The following is a 6,000-nucleotide window of genomic DNA, read 5'->3' on the forward strand; positions in this document are numbered from 1 at the left end:
GAGTCAAGTGCTCTGAGGAACACGACTACATGGAAAGAGCACGACATGGCTGGCTTTATTCATAAAGGCAAAGTCCGAAATGGGCTTTTGCTAAGGGCCAGTGATGACGGTCTGGTTTCAGCCATAATCCTTGACAAGGAGAAATAACCCAATCTCCTCTACCAGAAGCAGCGGGCATCATCCCTGGGTGATGCAGCATCACTTGCTTTCCAGGCACTTACTGATACGGGGGTGCTGCGAGAGCGCTTATACGACCCAGTATTGCATAGGAAAGGAGAAAAAAAAAGCAGCAAACTGCTGGACCAAAGTTTTGAATCTCCCAGCCCAGGTCCAGGGGAAGGCAAGGGGCTGGCAGTGCAGAGGCAGCAGGGTGGACGTGCCCCCCGCAGTGATGGCTGGCTCTGGGGCTGAGCCTGCGTGGCCCTGGGCACTGGGAAGTGCAGCTCAGGGCCGTGGCCTGGGGAGGTTTGCTTTCCCTTGTCATCGCAGTCATATGCTGCCCTGTGGTGTCACTTCCCTGCGTGCGCAGCCATCAGACCCAGCCACCGCACACCCTGCTCCTGCCCGGCCACCGGCTTTGGGGACGGCCACAGGGAACCCCCCTCCCCAGGCACTCTCCTTCCCACCATCCCTGCGTGGGGACAGAGACAGTGACCATCGGCCTTCGGTCAAATGTGATAAAAGTGGCACTTTTGACACATTCCAGGAAACACAGATGAGGTTTTGGAGCCATAAACAGAGACACATGGACACTATTTGGACATTAAGTTGTGTTGAGTGATGCTAATAGGGAACAGGAGAGTGGCAAAGACATAAAAAATGAGAAATAAACCAGAACTTTTCAGATAGAGTGACAAACCTGATTGCAAACAACAAAGTAGCTGTCTACTTACCTCATTTAGATCTGAGCTCTGTATGTTAGTGATATGGGAATAAAAAAAGCTGTGCCTGAAACTGCAAACTTCTCATGCCTTTTGCGCCAAATTCCCCATTTGCACATGCCTTCAGAAAAAGCCCAATTCCCGAAACACAACTGAGTTAGGTAAAATTCAAATGTAATTTTCTACCACTTCACATGTCTTAGTGGATAAACGAAGTTGTGTGTACTAATCCATTTATGGATTAAGTCCATTTTATCTTCTCTCTTTTGTATTCCTCTTTACTTAGCCACTGTCTGGGGCAATTAAGATTTTAACTAAAGATGTTCAAGACTGATCTCGTAAGAGCCAGGCTGCTCTGAAGCTTGAGCCCTGTCGACCCCAGCTCATGCCATGTGTTAGGAGGAAGAAGAAGGAGGACAGACAGGAGGATGGATACAGGGGAGTCACTGAAAGAGGGAGGGGGACTGGGCTGCCCCAGCACTGAGGACAGCAGGGAAGAGAGGAAAGCAGAGGAGATCTTCATGGCTAAAAATGTCTTTTTGCTTTTTCCCCATACAGCCCTGGGGCAGAAGCCAGGCTCCAGCCGGTGACAGATGTGCCGGAGGGAGCTCAAGGGGGCCGCTGTGCTGCCCCACACCTCCACATCCATCCCCTTCCCACACTACTAGTTTTATGCCTTTCACAATCTCATCTGCGCAACAACACAGGCTCTGTAGAGTCCCTCATCGCGGCTGTTTGCAAGGGAGAGGGACATGGGGAAAGGGCTCGCAATGCAGACGGGGGACTGGGATACCACAAAGCTCCTCCTTTTCCCCTCCAGCCAAGGAAAGGGCTCCGGCGCGGGGCAGGCTGGGAGCCTGACGTGTTGGCCTTTCCGCCAGGGTGATTTAGCAGAAGTGCTGGGGTTTTTCCCTCCTCACATGACTCTTGCTCACTTGCACACTTGTGGCGTCGCACCCAGAGAAGGAAACCGAAAGCAAACAGAGCGGCTTTTGGGGCACAAACCCGGAGACGAAGGAAATGCCATCCGCGCCACTGGCACGGGAAAGCAAATGCCTTCCTCCCCGACAGAAAAGCCCACCCAGCCCTTTTAGGCAGCACCATGCACCAGGGAAAACGGTGGTGTTTGCAAGGCATGGCCAGAGAGACGCAGGCGAGCCGTGTGTGCCCCGAGAAGGCAGGACTGCACCGCGGCGTGAGCTGGGTGGGAGTTTCCAGCCACGCTGCTGCTGCAAGCGCCCAACCCAGCACTCAAACACGGAGCAACGCACACGGGCTTGCAATGTGGTTATAAACTCACAGGCTCCTTCCTCCAGCTCAGCCTACCCCACAGTGAGTAGCTGACATGTCCCTGCGCTGCAAGGCAGCACAGGAATTTGGGCACCTCTGACACTCCCCATGTCAGAGCAGCTGAGGGGAGGGCGTCCGGACTGCGCTTTCTGGGCTGACTCATCTTTCTGGAAGGCAGGCTTGCTTTGAGCTGCCACGCAGTGATGGTGAAGCCAGCGGTGCCTATAAAAAGATGGACCACTTCATGCAAACTTTCCCAGTTTGGAGGCTGTGGTGTCCACTTCCCACTACGAGATCCACTGCAGCTCCACTCCATCCACAGGGAGGTGACCTCCAGCCCAGCCCACGCCACTGGCTCACTGGGGTTTTGGAGGGGAGTTTATCCCCACGGTAGATGGAAGATAACAACAGACACCAGTCTAGGACTAGTTGTATATACGTATTCCCTACACATACAACCCGTTCTCTTATAGCCCAGGGGCTGGGCAGGAGGCACAATTTATAGCTGATGCGGAGATTGCTGCTCTTAATGAGAACTCTACATTTCGCTTTTGCCCTCTGCATTTTCCTTGCACAGGGGCAGGAAAAAACAAGGCACATCTTCCAAGACACCAAAGCAGGTCCTGTAAAACACCTTCTAACACCTCTTAAATGCTTTAATCCTCTTCACACTGAATGACAGTTTTTAGAGGGTGGTGTTTTACTTCTAGCTTAGATGCACATCTGGACAGCGTTAACACTTAGTCCTTGACTGTGCTCTCCAGGACAACCTTGTCCCTGTGATGCCAGTTCCAACTGTGGACCAGACAGACTTTGGCATAACAGAAATAAATATCTAGAGGTGTACTAAGGATACCATTTATTTTTCAAAATCACTAAAAAACCCAAACAAAACAGTTTATGGCGATACAGATTTACATAACAGAGACAGCAAATTGAAAAATGTACAATCTATTTCATGTTATTGCACTCACTTTTTTATAATATACAAGGCATATTAAAGTTTTCATTATAAGAAGTTTTATTTATATAAATAAAAGTGTAAATATACAATATCATACATGAGTGTATCAGTCTAACACACAAAGTAGGATCCCCATTTCTCACATAATCTAGTCTACTGCTCCTTAATATTGCCACGTATACATTTACATACCCTAAATGTAGAAGCAGGTAAACATTCCCATCTGGGAACAGTTCCTTCAGATTTTGACAAGAACCACTGCAGAACATTAAGTAGGGTTAATTTTAAGTGAGGGTCATTAGAAAATATGAATCACTCAACAGGTTATTAATACTTATCTGCCCTCTTTTTTTTTAAGCAAGAAAATTATCAGATGTTTCTCCCTCCCTAATTTAGGCCTAATCTCACAGTTTTTAATACAGATGCAGTCCCCACAGAAACTGGAAAGAGCTTCCAGGTACAAAAGCCTGCACAATATGTAATGGCAGTTATCACACCAGAGCCCACTCTCACGTTCAGGACGTGCACCCTAGGCTGCCCCAGGCCTGGAAGCCGCAACGCCCTCCACCAGGCCTTCTCCGTCTAGGAGCAAATTCACCTTATCTGCAATGCCTTTAGGTCCCCAGTGAAGAGCTGTGGACTGAGTCTGTAATTTCATCCTGATTTTTTGGTATTCCAAGATGCAGCTGCAAGTCTCCAGAGAGTCACTGCTCTCCTAGAGCTTGGCCAACCCTCCGTCATGGCGAAGAATCACCGTGGGCACCGACACGCAAACAGCAAGGCCAAAAATGCTCATCAACCTACTGAATACCGATGAACTAATGCAACACCCTCTGTCATTTGGTGCGACCAGGCTCTCAGAAGATTAACATTTACTTTGCCAGGTGCATAACCAAAGGTTCACTACATCTGTTTGGTCCAGCCATCCTGTTTGTAATAAAGCAGGCCCATGTTGCATAAATCCTGGGGCTTTTATGGGGACTGTCACCCCAACAGAGATGTCAGGAAATGCTACTGTAATCATATCAACACTGGTAGCATCAGTAAAGATGTTTCTTATTCTTTCACAAAAAAAAGGTATTTTCAGGAACAGAAACAATCAGGGTTAAATACTATTCTTTTTCTTGCCGTAATGTTAGTAGAGAAGTGTATCATTCTACCCATAGTAACTATCAGACTTAAAACATTAAACCTATCTTTTAAATTATAGCCACTATTGAATCACACACAAAAATCCCCATTTCTCTTTGCTGTTACTCAGCCAACACATATCTACGTGCATGTAAAATAAAATACTGAACAGTATTCGATTACTGAAAAATGAAAGCCTTCTAAATCACTCACAATGAACAGTACCTGCAAATAAGCATCTGAAAATATTCACCACGTATCGTCTTAAGACACCTCAAATTAAGTTTAATTTACAAAATGAAGACCTTACCTTTAAGCTCACACTGGTTTAGGAGTGAGGGAAACATACACCTCCCTGCATTGGAACCTCCAAAATTTTAAACTGTGGACTGAAAAAAAATGCCATTTCCTAAAACACAATTGTGATTTACCACATTAAAGTAGCAAAAAGTCAGTACTGCACTTGTATGTCTTATACGTATACAGGTATGTATTCACTACGCTGCATTAAATTCCACATGCATTTTATGTATCTATTATACACGCTATTACAGTCAGATTTTGGTCATTCCTGAACAAGGCCTCACCATTTAATTGTCATTGACAAGTGTCTTCCCCCTGTTTTTCAGCAAATATTCAGGAGTAACCTCTTCTATCCCAGCACAGGCCTGCAGCCTCAGTGTGGTCCTCCAACCCCAAATGCTGCATCCTCCTGAAGCCTCCCCCACCACGGAGATGACCGGAGGCAAGGACCAGTCCTGACAGAGCGGCTGAGCTTCGGGGTCACAGGGGACCCAACTCCCCAGTCATTTCACAGCACTGAACCTGAATTAATTTCAACAGAAATTCAGCAGCTGTAAGACTATGTACAGTATTGCCTTTCCTGTAACCAAAAGCTGCATCTCTCCCTGGATTCACATGCTAATACATCACTGAAAAAGAATTAAATCTATTCATTTTTAGGCAAACATTGCACAGCTTTTCTGCTTGCCTGGTCTTGGGTTGTCTCACAGAACTGAATTTTCCTCTGCACATCACGAGTTGCAGTCTAACAAAGCTGTCACAGAAACAAACCAAACCAAGTGCTCCACTAACCTGGAATAAATTGCTCCAAGCACTGTTGAATAAATGTAAATAAACTGAACTATAGTATGATCTTGGGGTAGGGCCAAGCGACAAGCCCAGACCTTTTTGTAACAGCTACGCAGTGTCTTGGCTCACTATAAACGTAGGCAGCACTTCAGATTTGGACTGGCTCCAGGCTGAGAGCTCTTCACCCTGGGCATGTTGGCTGCAAGCGGTCTCCAGCCTAACGTGACAAACAACCTGAGCAGTCTGGAAAAAACAACTTGTTCTCAGCTGATAAGAACACTGACCCATTTCCTCCTGTATCTCTTTCATGTTGTTTAGCTATCCCAGATGTAGGAAGAGAAGTTAACAGAGTCTAATCTCTTGCACCCATACACTCTCCTCCCAAGACAGCAGACTATAAATAACACTCAGCAGCATAGCCCGCTACTGATACCTCTAGTGTGAGTAGAGGTGAGAAAATCCAAAGTAAGCACCCGCAGCATTGCAACCCCTTCCGTTTTGCTGTATCTGACACCATGGTTTCTCCCATCTACAGAAACAGTTTTCAGTTTCACCATCCAAAACCCTCAGCACCAGCCCGTTCCGGATGCAGCCGGGCACACTTGTATCTTCCGTATACATCCTCACCCACTCTCACACAAG

This window comes from Platalea leucorodia (assembly GCF_965183815.1).
Source record: "Platalea leucorodia genome assembly, chromosome: Z".
In the NCBI taxonomy this organism is placed as follows: domain Eukaryota; kingdom Metazoa; phylum Chordata; class Aves; order Pelecaniformes; family Threskiornithidae; genus Platalea; species Platalea leucorodia.